The sequence below is a fragment of the Thamnophis elegans genome, chromosome 6 (assembly GCF_009769535.1).
Source record: "Thamnophis elegans isolate rThaEle1 chromosome 6, rThaEle1.pri, whole genome shotgun sequence".
NCBI classification, from domain to species: domain Eukaryota; kingdom Metazoa; phylum Chordata; class Lepidosauria; order Squamata; family Colubridae; genus Thamnophis; species Thamnophis elegans.
In genome coordinates, this window is record NC_045546.1 from 16,593,886 (window position 1) to 16,609,916 (window position 16,031).

The window sequence follows — 16,031 nt, forward strand, 5'->3', positions numbered from 1 at the left end:
TTTACTTAGTGCCCAGGTCAGTGATGGGTTTCAAATATTTTTAGAACCTCTTCTGTAGGTGTGGCCTGCTTTGTGGGAGTGGCTTGCCAGCCATATCACTGGGTGGGAGTGGCTTGGCAGTCATGTGACTGGGTGAGAGTGGCCAACTTGTAAAATGTAGTGAAACTCACTTAACAACACTCTTGCTTAGCAACCAAAATGTTGGCTCAGAAACTTTGGCATTAAAGTGTGCAAGTCTTAAAGCTGTCAAGTTACAAGATCCTTGCACCCCTAACCCTTTAGAAAAAAAAACCCAGTGGTGTTCAAACTTGACAGCTTTAAGACTTTAAGATTTAGATAGGACTCTTAGAGGCGGGCGGGGTGATTGGTGAGCCAGCCAATCAGTGAGCAGCGGGCGGGGCAAGCATGGTGTGGATGGGTGGGGGGGAGGGAGCTGGAACCAGTTCTAAAGGGCATGGTAGATTTGTGGAACATCTTCTATAGAAGAGGTTAGAACTGGAAGGAACCCACCCCTGGCCCAGGTGATTCACTTAAATGAGTGATTCACTTAACAACCATGGCCAAAAAGATTGTGAAATGAGGCATGACTCAATTCATAATGGCTTTGTTAACACTGTAACTGTAACACTGGTTCCAACTGTGGCCATAAGTCAAAGATTATCTGTACACAATGTGAAGAAGATTTTTTTTAAAAATATAAATATAATAATATAGGATTGTCATTGAAACAACCGTTAAACTCAAAAGAAAAAGCAATTGTCCTGTTTCTGAGTAATCTTCATGGATTCTTTTAACACAAGCAACTCTTCATATCTGCTAAATAATGAGTTGGAACACTTATCAGTATTAATTGATCCTGATTATTAGTATTAATTGAAAACTAAATAATTTACCTACCACTGTATACATTTTAGTTATTTCATATCAAAATATAGAACTCCTGATAAATTCTACAGTATTATATATACCCTTACTCGATCTGATCTAAGAATGGAAAAGAATCAATAGAAATCTTCTAATAAAATCTAGCTTGGCTTAATAGACAAGGCAGGTTGGGAATTATGGAAGCTGTAGTCTAACATATCTGGATGACACAAGAGTTAGGGGAGAATGAAGTAGGCAGGTCTTATTAAATTGAACCAATTGTCCACTTGATTTAGGGTGAGGCAGTTTCATATATTTGTTGAAGTTGTGGTAGTCTCACAAATTGTTTTTAAAATTATTCTCTTGCTAACATAAATCATTGCAGGGTTCAAGCACCAATACTGTCAACTGAATGAAAGCAAGTAAAAGTTTAACTATTTAGCACATTCTCTCTCTCTCTCTCTCTCTTCCTCTATTCCTCTCCTTCCCCATAATCTCCCCATCTCCCTCTCCCTCCCTCCCTCCCTCCCTCTTTCTCTCTCTCTCTCTCTCTCACACACACACTCATCAGGATGATCATCTGTTTCCTAAAATACGATCTGAATCCAGATTAATCACTGCATTTCTTAAGACTAGTATCACTACTTGCTTATCAAAACTACCTTTATCACTTTGATTTGCATTATGTCTTTTGACTTGTGTTTTGTTGAGACCCATACAAACTGAAAGTGATATCAGAGAATTATCCCTGATGCTGGAATGGACAACTTAGTGCATGTATATCAAAATCAGGATTTCAATTGGTGTCAAGAAAAGTTATTTCAAAATATTGACAGCTAAGTTGCAGCAATTCCAATGTCAGGATTTCTAGAACAGGTGACAATAACTACTTGAGCTCACTAAGAAGATTTCTTGGATGTTGACCGAAAAACATACTGGAAGCCCCAAATACCTGTGTTGGTAGTGATTACTGCCCTGTAGTAGACATGACTCTCCCAGATAATGTTTTGTCATGTTGGCTTTAAGAGAAACCAATGCTACTTGCCAGTTGTCTTCAGGTCTGTTTATCTCTAAAAGCTCTCCAGAAAGCCAGAAGGAAATTTGGTGTCAACTGTGCCAGAGTGAGCATTTAGGGCAAATTCTTCAATGGATCACTTTCAACATGCCTCTTTTATTGCTATTAGTACACATGAACCAGTAGTGGGATTCAGCCAGTTCGCACCTATTCGGGAGAACCCATTGTTAACTTTCTAAGCAGTTGGAAGAACCGATTGTTGAAAGAAAATTCATTTTGTTTTTTTCTCCACTTTACAGGGCTAATCCTGTAAGGAAGGCAGGAAGGAAAAATTCTGGTGATGTTCCTAGCCTAATCTTTATTGCCCTGCTTACAGAAACTGCCTCTCTGGTTAACCCTTATTATATTTTAACAGCTAAGGCAAAGCTCCCATTGACGTGAGTGATGTTGAGTTAGCCACACCCACATGGTCACATGACCACCAAGCCACGCCTATCCAGCTGGTCATTAGGACAGAGAACCGGTTGTTAAATTATTTGAATCCCACCACTGCCATGAACACATCAAAAGTCAAATTGTGCAATATACTTGTGTAACCCTATTTTTTTCTGTGCAGGAAAAAATGGGACTTAATTTGATCTTGATTAAGTTACTTTTCAATGAATTCAGTAGATAAACTCAAAGCTTAGCTTTGGATCTAGCCTAGTGTTTTAGAGTATACATTCATTTGCTTTCCTCTGACACAAAATGTTTCGCTGCACCATGATTTATAGTTGGTCAAGTTGTTATGGGCAAGATAAAATTATTTTCCAGATCCTGAAAGAGCCCAGGGTGTATCAGCTGGTCTCTCTTGATCTATGTAAAGTCCTTTCTATTCAAGAGCCTTGGGACAATGTATATTTCAGGCAAAACACCATTATTTGTCATCCTCTTTTAAGCCTATCTTAAGGAGCAGTAGGAATCCAATGCTTTCTAAAAAGGTTTTCTGTTCCATGAAGTAGTAATTAAAGGACAACTAAAGATGCTATTAATATTGTACTCAATATTTTCCCAAAGGAACTGCACTCATGTGTTGGCAACTATACCTATTCTGAAAAGTGCAATTTAGTTGAACTTAATTCAGCTAATTCCCTAAGTGAGCGGGAGGGCATATAATGGGGATTAGGAGTTAAATTTAACAGTGATCTTTCATGGGTTGTAAGCAGTGGTGGGTTGTGGATTCTGTTCCAACTGGTACGGTTGGAACGGGCTTGCCGGTGTCCACATGAATGCGCACAGCATGCGTGCACACATGTGCAGCATGCACATGCATCTTGGAACTTCTGTGAGCCTCCGTGATGCTCCAGCTGCTCAGTGGAGCATCACGCAGGGGCTGTATGCGCTGTGCACATGTGCGGAAGTGCTGAAGACGTAAAAGGATGGTAAGAAGCGAAGGTGGGTGGGTGGGCATTCCGGAGCACCATACGGGAACGGTATCTTGTGCTCCGGGCTGGCTCCGGTACGCCCATACTGGGGCGTAGCGCCTGCAACCCTCCACTGGTTGTAAGTGACCTGAGCAAGTTAAAAATCCATACAAATTCACAATGAAATTCTATATATTTGAATTGTAAATTGCTAAATAACCTCAGGAGTTAGAATTATACAGTTAATCCAGTAATGTTAATCAATAATGCCATTTTAATTTTTTTTGTTATTTTCACAAAAAATATAGATGTGCACATTTTCTTTAAATGAGCCTTTATTTAAAATTAAATTGACATTTGTTTCTTTTAAAGAAAGATTTAATTGATCTAAATATCAAAGTGCACAGTTTCCAGTGTCTATTGTATAAATACCACTGCACTTGGTTATTCTCTGTATTCTATAAAATATTATTTATATTTTATAACTGAATGAAACAACTTGGAAAAAATATTTTGCACAAGACTTCACTTCTTTAATAAACCACAAAAGAGATGTGGCAATCCCCATACTGATCACTGACTTAGTACAAAGTCGATATTCCAAACCAACAATTTCAATATACGGGCATTATTGTATTTCATTTTATTGCTCTTTGCAAATATTGCCTTTTTTTTTTTTACAAGACTCTCCAGTATAGCAAAAATATTATGACTCGCTGAAGGCTCAGATGATGATTAGCATATTTTAGCACTAAAGGTTTTTTTTAATTAAGGAATATAATTTGGGGTTATTTAAGACATAAATGCTATTGCAGTCTTAATAGACTATAGTATAGTGTAAACATAAATTTCATATGCACTAGGAAACCAACAAATTTGTGTAGCTTTATTGTAGTATTTGCTCTATTGCCGTGGCTTGGAACAAAACTAGCACTAACTTCGAGGTATACCCACATAGATATTTCCAAATCTTTATCTCAATTTCAGAACTGCAAATGCAATTATTTTATTACTGAAGTAATGTAAATACATTAGGAATTATGTTTCTACATATTTTTGTCTAGTTCTACATTTTCTATGATGTATTAGAGGTTACACAAGTATTCAGACTAGTAAGTTGTTTCACTTCGTGTGCAGTTTTTCTCTATCCGTTGTGTTTCTGATAATTATGTGCCCCATGTTCTCAAAAGTTTCAATCTAATTTTAGTGCCTTTTTAAATGGATGCCCATGTGCACCTGTGGCCATTCATAAATCTTTTGCACTCCCCTCCCCAAGAGCAAGATGTAATTACAGTTTTGATAATATCAAGAATTGTATGGAGGGGAGAGAGAAATGAGTGATTTATCAGCGTGCCAAAGATTGACCATTTTTCCTGATCAATTCTTGTCATATAAAAATGTAATTTTGTATAAATATATTAAACATGGGCAATTAATCTTCTGTACTCTCATTAATATGTTTCTGTACATGTATATGCATATGCATATGCATGTGTGTGTGTGGTGTTTGTATCTATGTACTTGTGCCTGTTTCTGTATATACACAAACAGACACAATTCCATACTCTTTAGATTATCCACATTTATTTGGTTCTTTTTTCTGTCATGTGTATAAAAATAGTTTTATTTTTTTTCCTTTGGTTTTGCAATAATAAAAATATATACAATATTAAAAGAATGCTGATTCTTACCTGAACATCAGTAATGGAACACCATCCTGGCCTCACCTGAAAGAAATAGGGGAATATAAGGGATGAAGGCTAGTTATATGGGTTGCACACCAGAGGTGGGTCCCTACCAATTCAGACCAGTTTGGCCAAACCGGGAGTGGTTTGGTGGCTTTAAGTATCACCTGATATCAAAAAAATCTAAGATATTTCTTCATCTGTTTAGTTAGTTCTGGCATTCAAACAGAATGAGCAAGCATTGCTAATGTGATTAAGGTATTTATTTTCATGGTATTAAAAAAATAAATTTAGCTGAACTAGATGTGGAGACACATATGCATTTAGGTCAATAAACAACAGCTGATAAGTGACCTTGAAATATTCATGTTTGCTTTGTATGTCAGCTGAGGAGTTTATTTTAAAATAGAAAGCAAAAGACTTTGTATGTCTTTTTGGCGATAGATTAAACCATTAAGAGTATGAAGAAACTCACATCCAGATAAAAAACTGAGTCATTTTGAATTGTCCAAAATTATTTCTGAAATTTTCTAAAGCCAATTTGCACTACTATGACAGAATTAGGAGACAGGCATTTAAATTAATGCTGGCTCAAATTTGCCTTAGGATATTTTACAGTATACATTTTCTAATTTATTCTCAAGTTGCTTGAGAATTTCCTCTGAATATTTCTTCCCTTTTAAATGTAGGATTGCTTTTAACTTATTGTTTCATTGAAAGCAGGGAGATAGTTGATGATGTTCACATTTCCCATTCACAACAGTCCATTCCTGAAAAATCCTGAAATGCTGCCTATCATCGAAGTGTAGAAAGTCAAGGAAGTTACAGATGCCTGGTGACATGACTATAAAATGAAGGACAAGAATTTCCCATTTAACACAAACCTAGAAGTTTGCAGAAAAAAGCAACAAAGATGATTAGGGGACTGTAGGCTAAAACCAGTGGTGGGATTCAGTCGGTTCACACTGGTTCAGGAGAACCAGTGTTAATTGTTAATTGTTAAATTAACCACCACCACCCCGCTATCAAAGTGAATCCTCGGCACAGTGCTGCAAAGGAGAAACAAGAAATGGAGCAGCCGGCATGAGGGAAGGAAAATGCCACTTTCCCTCCACCTTCCCTTGTGCAGCCTCTCCATTGCCCATTTCTCCATTGCAACGCAGTGCAGGGCCCAGGATCCAACTTGATGGGGGAGGGGGTTATTTAACAACCGGTTCGCCGAGAGTCAGGTTGGCCATTGTGGGAGGCTCATCCTTGTGCGGTGGAGATGGAGGACAGGGATGAGCGATGCCTCCCATGACAGTCAACCTGATCCTGGATGAACTGGTTGTTAAATTATTTGAATCCTACCACTGGCTAAAACATATAAAAAAGGTTGCTGGAATTGGGTATGTCTAGTTTAATAAAAAAGAAGAACTAGGAGTGACATGATAGCAGTGTTCCAATATCTCAGGAGGGAGTTAAGCTAAAGCACCTGAGGGTAGAACAAGAAGCAATGGGTGGAAACTAATCAAGGAGAGAAGCAACTTAGAACTAAGGAGAAATTTCCTGACAGTTAGAACAATTAAACAGTGGAACAGCTTGCCTCCAGAAGTTGTGAATGCTTCAACACTGGAAGTTTTTAAGAAGAGATTGAACAATCATTTGTCTGAAGTACTGTAGGGTTTCCTGCCTAAACAGGAATGAGAAGACCTCCAAGGTCCCTTACAACTCTGTTATTCTATATTCTTAGCCATTAATCAAGTCCAAAAATACACAAGGGACATCTATATAAGGAGGCTCAAAAAAGATAATTTATAAGAAATTCACTGAGATTCTCGCCAGTCCTCCCCTTGAAATCAAACTGAAGAAAAATGACTAATAATTTATATGGCAAGGAAGGAAATTGCCTTTTATTCAACCTTGGCTTTATTGCAATTATGACCATATTGTTTGTTTGGCATCAACCCAGCAAATGGTTTGCCACTGCCTTCTTCCAGACAATTTCCCCCTAGGTTTTTCAGGTTGATCTCCCAACAAAGTATTAACTAGATCCAACCCTACTTAGCCTTTTCAAGACCTACAGAATCTCGCTTGGCATATGCTACGACATACACATTTACAACTACTTTGCATAGAAAGGCATTAATTTAAGTGAGGTGGGATAGGTAGGGAGGAGAATATATTCCCTGTGTAACTGAGCATTCTCGGTTCCAAGCAAGAATAGCTTCATTATGTTTAAAGCAAATCACAATGCTTTGGGAAGGAGCATCTAATGAACTTATGGAGGCTCTTATAACATTTTCACTTATTTTTATGGCAGGTGTTCATGGCCTTGGAAGACCTTCTGAGCTTCCAAAAATGCCCTGAAGCATTTATGAATATTTGATGTTCTACTAATAGCACCCAATGGGGTGTTTGCCACTCTAACAAGTCCTCATGATCAGAGTATACTATGCTCACAACTTTTTCCCTGGCTTTCAATTCAGTACAGGTGGAGCAGTGTCTTTCCATGACAGTTGATGAGGGCTGAGACCTGATGATGAGGTATGCATATTTCCAGCACCTAACAGCATAACAGAAAGAAGATTGAGGCAACCTTTATAGCAGGGGTTTCAAATTCAATTTCATTGAGGGCCACATCAGGGTTGTGTTTGACATGAGGTGGGCATAGCCAGCATGACATCATGTGTGTAGGGGGGCACCTGTGGTGGCCTGATCACTCTGCCAGTGAAAACGGGCTCCTGAGCTCCGTTTTCGGCTGCGACAGTCTCCTCAACCTTCTGCCAACAAAAATGGAAGACTGCATGCGGCCCTTGCAAGCTCTGTTTTCGCTGGCAGAGGCACCATGGGCTGGTCCTTTGCTATTTCGAGGGTAGCCCCACGGGCCAGATGTAAGCACCCTGGTCCTTGAGTTTGACACTCCTGATCTGTAGCTTCCATTCCTGTCAAACTGGAAGGATGAGTAGAGCTTCATATTCTGAACCAAAGACAAGAAGGACACCACCTCTTTATTGAAATAATTGGGGCTAAAAGGGGATATGCTCTGAAGGCTTTAGAAGCTTAAAAGAGTGGTTCTCGGCCTTTTCTTCATCATGGGCTGTCAGAGTTTGTTACAGAAAAATCAAATCCACAAAGCACACATAGGTAACTGATTCAGCTGGATTCATTAACTTTTTTATATACAGTACATAAGAATAGAGAATAAATGTACAATACCAACAGATGGTTCTTCCAAATAAACACAAGACATGAGAGTTACAGGCAAACACAAACAGTTAGTTTCATTTCAGCAGACAAGCCCAAACAGACTGCTAGTTTACTTCTCAGAGCAGCAGACTGCTTCAATTTCTGTTTTATTTCTCTGCACAGACTCAGATCTGTGTAAGCTGCCATTGGCTGACTTAGTTGCTATGCCTATTCATTGGCTGATCTTGCTCCCATGTCTCTCCCAGTCATGAATATTTTAACATGCCCCCCCCCCCCCCCCCCCGTTGTGGCCACAGATCCCCAAGACTTAACTCAAGATTTAAATTGTAACATTTCTCCAAGCCTGTGACAACAACCCGACCCCTTAGGGGTCTGTGGACTACAGGTTGAGAACCCCTGGCTTAAAGGATTTGATATTCAATCACTTAGTCATTGTATTAAATAATGTATAACGTAATCACAGCACGAGCTATATTATACACAGCACGAACACATGAGTCACAAAAATTATGGCAATACATTTTAAGAAATGCATCTCAAGGTGTTAAAAGCTTCCTTTCAATAATACAGTAATATAATGCATTGTATTTAACATGCACCCTTATAATATATGTTACTTACATTGTGGTGTATGAAAAGTAGTGTAATTGAAGTGTGCCCTCTTATGCATTTTCTCAGTGAAGTGTCATCCATCTACCATCTATCAAGGATGGCTCTCTTTGTGACTTGGTTGACAAGAGAGAACACAAAGCAATATGAAACAGAAACCCTCAAGTGATTTTTTCCTCCCTTGTATCTCACTAACCTATGCACCTATCTTTTTGAAATTTTACAGGTTGCTTACCTAGAGGTATCTCTATGATTCTGGTTATCTTCACAAAAAGGGCTCACAGAACATGGGAGCATGTGAGCCTTTTTTGTAAGCTTGCTAGATTTCAAAGGCATCCTTTTTCTCCAACTCAGAAAGGAATACCGCCATTCTTTAAAATGCTTAAAATTAAGAGAACTGCTGTATAAAAATTGCACCGCTATCTTTGCCATATATTTTGTCAGAATTATTCCCATAATAAGAAAAAAAATCCTTCAGGTTTTCTTCAGTTTTGACAGAAGATAATAAACATATAACTTTATGCCTTTGGATTTCAAAATGCAGCCAACTGGGACAAATTAATCGCTTATCAGAATGAAGCACCAAGGTAGGATTCAAAGTGAATATTTTTCTATAAGGTAAAGGTTCACCTCGCACAAATGTGCCATTCGTTCCTGACTCTAGGGGGCAGTGCTCATCTCCGTTTGAAAGCCAAAGAACCAGCACTGTCCGAAGATGTCTCCGTGGTCATGTGGCTGGCATTATTAAATGTCAAAGGCTCATGGAACACTGTTAGCTTCCCAACAAAGGTGGTTCCTATTTTTCTACTTGCATTTTTATATGCTTTCGAACTTCTAGGTTGGCAGAAGCTGGGACAAGTAACAGGAGCTCACTCCGTTATACGGCACTAGGGATTCGAACTGCCAAACTGCTGGCTTTTCTGATTGACAAGCTCAGTATTTTAGCCACTGAGCCACCATGTCCCAAGTATTTTTTTCTATATACATACCTAATTAGTCGTAAAAAAAAAATCTTTGAGAATCAGCAACTTTAACAGTATTTTAGGAGATGTGGAAATACTTAAGAGAAATCATGTGAGTGAATTTGATTCTGGTTGTACTAGAACCAGAGTATTAAACTCGCGGCCCATGGGCCAGATGCATCACGCGCTGGCCACACCCACACACAGTTTAGCGAAAGGGGGAAAAGTTGCAATATATCATGTGACGATGCCGTTTTGGCGTGAGTTTGACACCCTGTACATGTTCATCCATGTCCCTTTTTGGATTATCTCTGCATCTATATACATTCATTCATTGGCATCCTTCAGTCTCAAAAAACTATGGTATCATGCTCTGGAAAGAGGACAAAGATGGAGTGTCCTTTCCAGAGCACAAGGCCTAAGTAGATTAATATGGGGGACAGACTGTTACCCAAGCAGCAGATTCCCCCCTCTCCACATCACTGAAATAGTTCAACGGAACAGCAGAGCTGATACAATTGGTTCCAGCTGCATCGCAGGAATTACCAGAACATGGTTGTACAAAGTCATGAATTGTGTCCAGGACTCTGGCTCCAGATTTTGCCTCTGGAACCCTTTTCCAGTAGTGGATATAGCCACAAAGCAATAGAGATTTGTAATCAGAGTTTCCATTCTCCTAGAAGATGGTTCTGCCACTTTATCTGCTGTTGGGGCGTAGAGCCCTCTTCCGCCTTCAAAGCCATTGACCATCTTCTCCTGTAACCCTGGAAAAGGGCCCTTACTGTATTAAAAATGCTTATTCTAGCTGCATTAAATAGAGGATACAGGGGATGGCCTTGATGAACAGAAGGAAGAACCACTGCCAAAACCACTGCCATTGGTATTGCCGATTTTTGATTGCAATAATAAAAATTGATTTGATTCAATTCCTCAGACCCATGTGTTCCCACTGGATCTGAGGAGAGTTTATTACAGCAGGATTTGATGAAGTTACTTAAGGAGCACAAGTCCATATGAGATAAATATATTACTACAGCGTACTACACCTGTTGCCATGGCACTAAAAATTAATAGAAGGCTTTCTGGGATATGCTTCAGATCTTACTGACACTTGTTAGCTTAGAATGCATGCTCAAATATTGTCAGGATCTATCTATGATTCTCATTTTTCTATCTCATATAACTCACAAATGTCATCACAAATGTCATCACAATTTTACAATTTGCTTCATTATGATTGTTCACCTACGAAACAGCAAAACAAGCCTTGTCTACATGGACCTAAATAAGAACATTCATGGTAATATCTATTGTTATTCTCATTACTGCGTTAGAAACAAAAGTGGGCAATTTCCTGTAATACTTAAGTAAGACCTCTGAGAAAAATATCCCCTCTGCATTCTCCATTCCACTCGTGTATATATAGTTTCTTCTACAAACAATAAATAAAATACAAAATTATGGAATCAAAGATTCCTGGCATTGGAAAGACTGTTAGGAATATAATCTAACTGTTAGGTTGGCAATATATAAATCATGTAACAATATTGTAACTGTTTCTTTAAATCATACTATAAAATATGATTGGGTGCTGTATTCCTCAATTGGCCATAAGAGGGAGCCAGAATGTCTGTTAGCGCTCTCTCTGTTTGTTAGATGCTGGGCTGATCTGGAAGTGCTGTGAGTTATTGTAAGTTTTGCAACTGCTAGCAAACTTTGTGTACCGGACTGTTTGTATGATTCCTGGACTATGTTATTTGGATTATCCCTTAACTGAAAAGACATAGATTACTGACTATCTTATCCATGTATGACTTGGACTGTTTGATGGACTCTGATACCTCTATTTCCACGAAACTAAAAGCCTATTTAAACTGCAGTATCTCTGTATGCTGGTTTGTGTGTTCTCCAACACCACTCTTACAATGCTTCTCTGAACGTACTCACTCTCCCAACGGGGAGCTTACTTAACAAAGACCATGGAGACTATCAAGTCCAATTGTTTGCTCAGTGCAGGAATACAAATGTTGGTTATCCAGTGTCCACTTAAGCAATTGAGTAAAGGACAGTCCACGATCATTTTGGATAATAGATTCTATGGTCAAACTGTTCTCATTGTTTTGTTATCACTGTCGGGGTTCTGACAGATGCCCTAATTAAATCATGAGCCTTGAGCCAAGCTTCAAAAGAAATCCAGTTATTTATTAGGAGCAACATATCAGCACATACCCAAGTGAAGCCAACTCTGACCCCATGTAATTTACAGCCCAATTATGACCCTGTTTCCCTCCTCTCCTCAGGGTGTGTCATAAATCACATTCTCTTCTGGTTTCCAGTGCTCCGCCATGCACGAACACCAGCTCCCTGGTGCACATATTAGTGCCGGAACCTGGAAAAGCAACAGGTGATGGCTGGCGTGCCCAGAGGGATGGGGTATAGGGTACTTTGCTTCAGCAGAGGGGTTGGACTAGAAGATCTCCAAGGTCACTTCCAACTCTATTATTTTGTTAGCTGTCTTGTAAGTCAGGGGTGTCAAACTGGTGACTCACAGGCCGGATGCATCATGCACAGGCCACAGCCACCCAGCTCCACAAAGTCAAAAAGCATCATGTGACATCATGTGACATGATCAAGTTTGACACTTGTGTTGTAAGTTATATTATAACTTTAATGGTTTGCTATTTTGGTGGAAATTTTGTTTCTATCATTGATCCAATGTGAGTCTATAAAGATCAATCAGATTTTATTTTAAACAATATTGATATTCATACTTTTTAAAATAATTAAACCTATTAATATTCACAAGCCATTCCAATATATATGGTAATTAGACATGATCTAATTACACATGAGCCAAAATCAATCATGTATTGTTTACCATAGTATAACAGAGAAATCTGTGTAAGAAATCAAGTCTCAAGTGCTCAAACTGGTTTTCTATCATTCCCACACATGTGAACTGAAAATAAAGTTATTTTTTGGAAATTGCTACCTCTCTCAATTTTGAAATAAACTTTCAGGAATCAGCAATGACTCTCAGGTAAACCAGTTTGGAACAATTTGCTTGAAACCTAAAAAAAAAAGTCACTAGAACTTATTCTGATTATTATTATAAATATTTTTCATTGTTTTATATCATACATTCTGTTCTTATGTTGAGCAGTGTGCTTTCTAGATGTCCAGAGTACTAATAAACAAACATCATCATCATAGTCAGATACCTATATTTAGGTATAAACAAATGTGCAATAATATATAGGCAAATATACGCTAATGTCAATTATCTTTACAATGTGTACTATCTTCCATTATAATCACAGTTACCTAACCATCCAAATATTTACACATTTATTTTTCTTCCTATTTCACCTGATTCTATTCCTCTGACCTCAATATCTGTCATTTAACCATTTATAAAATAATTACCATGTTGTAAAATAGCTGAAGTCTTTTTTTCCTTTATTTTTTAGGGTTAGCCTATTCATCTCTGCATAATCCTGAATTTTTTTTTATTATAATATCATCTGCAGGGGTTTCTGGGTTTTTCCAATCTTGTGCATATGTGATCCTAGCTGCTGTCAGGATGTGTAAAACTAAATATGTGTTACCTTTATTGTAGTTTCCGGGGAGCATGCCCAACGAAAATGTCTCTGGTTTCAAATCTATATGTTGTCTTATCATATTCTCTAAACATGTATGTATTTTTTTCCTTTTTTTTTTTGCTCTGGGGCATGTCCACCATATGTGGTAATATGAGCCTGGTGTCTGATTGCATTTCCAACACTTGCCAATTCTGATTATTGAAGTATGGTATCTTATATTTTAGTTCAAAGGTTTCTTGTATTTTATGCCTGTATCTGTACTGAAGAAAATTGAAAGTTACTCTTTTTAAATAATTTCTCCCTTTCCTTTTTGCAGCTTTCCTGTTTCTGATTTTTTTCCCATTCTGATCTTCCTTCCTTCCTTCCTTCCTTCCTTCCTTCCTTCCTTCCTTCCTTCCTTCCTCCCTTCCTTCCTTCCTTCCTTTTTAACTATTTTTTGAAATTCAATAGTTTTGTGGGGGGAAAGAATCAAACACTACTTTGAAGGCAAAATAGATGCATTTATCAGGGGAAAACATTGTGAAAGTTTTATTCCATTGTATTATATTGGAAGTGACTGTGAAACTTGACTGTGAGCAGTGTTATATTCTAGTTTAGGTCTGGATTCCAAGCTCAGCACTGCAAGAGTTGCTGGGTAACTGAGTCCAATGGACATACACAAAGTCCAAGAAAGCAGTCCAAGAATCAAACAGGCCAGGTTACACAGTAGAAGAACACAACTGGACACATTGCTCCAGCAACACACCTGTCCTCAGGGTAGGGTTAAGTAGACAATGCTGGTGCAGCCCTTCATGAGGTGAGGTTGCCTCTTCATGAATAGTCTAACTGACCTGTGTCATGCCTGTCTTCTCTCTGCTCTATAGCAATAGCAATAGCAGTTAGACTTATATATTGCTTCATAGGGCTTTCAGCCCTCTCTAAGTGGTTTACAGAGTCAGCATATTGCCCCCAAGAACAATCCGGGTCCTCATTTTACCCATCTCGGAAGGATGGAAGGCTGAGTCAACCCTGAGCCAGTGAGATTTGAAAGCCGAACTGCAGAACTGCAGTCAGCTGAAGTAGCCTGCAGTGCTGCATTTAACCACTGTGCCACCTCGGCTCTTATTCTAAGATCAGTGGTGGGTTCCAGATCCCGTTGCAACTGATACGCTGCAACAGGGCCCAGCATCCACCATGTGCACATGCGCAGCACATGCACAGTGCACACATGCGTACTTACCGCCTGGGACACTCCAGCTGCTCAGCAGAGTTTCGCACAGGCAGAGTACACTCCATGTGCATGCGCAAAAGCCCCAATCAGCTCAAATACAGGTAAGGAGGGCAGGCGGACCCTCTGGAGCACCATACCGGAATGGTGCCTGGTGCTCCAAGAAAGCACTAGTACACCCATACCGGGACGTACCAGTAATATCCCATCACTGCCTTAGATCAATAGGAGGTATAGACATCACCTACTCCTCACTGCTAAGGGCCAGCAGTTGTTCCCATTCCTTGCCTGAAACCTCCTGGCCAACTTGCTGCAGCTGTCACTCATCCATCAACCCAGCTGAGGCTGCTCCATCAGGCTAGCATCCTGAGCCCCAATACTCCACTCCATGCTTTCCTCTGCAGACTCAAACTCATCCTCTTCTCTGAACTTGCATCTGGAGAGGGCCTGGGTGGAGACCCTCTCCTCATAAAGGATCTTCCCATGTGTATTGGACTGTAAAGAAGAATTGTACCTTTCAGACTCGCTGTGTTCTTTTAATGTTGCCTTATAGTAAAATTAGAGCTTCGGGGTACAATTCATGTCTTGACTACCTCACAAAGTTGAGAGAAAGTGACTGGCCCAGGGATGGGTGCCAGTAGGCACTACTGCCAGTTCACTTGTGTGCATGTGCAGTACAGTTAAAATTGTTCTGCACATGCACAGAACTGAAAAACAAGATTGCAGCACCGGTTCGAGGGCATGGCAGGTTGGGTCACTGCCGGTTCCAGCGACCCAGGCCGCCAAACCACTATTGGTTCAGCCAAACCGACCCGAACCGGTAGGAACCCACCACTGGACTGGACTCAGATAGATTTGTGCTTCAGGCAGGACTAGAATTCCTACTCTCCCAGTTTCTAGTTCAGTGCTCTAACCACTACACTCTCAATGATGTATTATCCATTCAAGTAATTCTGGTATACCAATTGTATAAATATCATGGGCATGACCAAACCACATAAATCATATTGGATGATTAAATTCATCAACAAAATATCTTTTGTTGTGTTTGATTTGCAAATAGAATTTAGCAAAAAAAAAAAGTCATTTTCCTTCTATTTACAATATGCTTTCCTTTCTATTTGTACACATCTGGTATTTGTACGAAGGAGCACAATGCCCTTTGCAGCTGCTTATGAATGCTCACCTTGCTTATATCCACAACTGAAGAAACTGAGGAATCAGGAGATTAATTACAGCTGTACATTTCAAAGTGCTGAATACCCACAAATCCCAATGAAGTCCATACCAGCTGCAGCAATTCAACAATATCATATAATGAGGTTGGAGGTGCCTTTGCGAAGGTCACACTACCTAGTGTATCTGCAAACAGGCAATTACCTATTCAATATAGAAGCATTCTCACGGGGTCAGGAAAAAAGGTCCTCCTTATCTAGCAGCCATTACAGAATGCAATCAGAAATTATAATAAATACAGAATTAAGGAATCCTATAT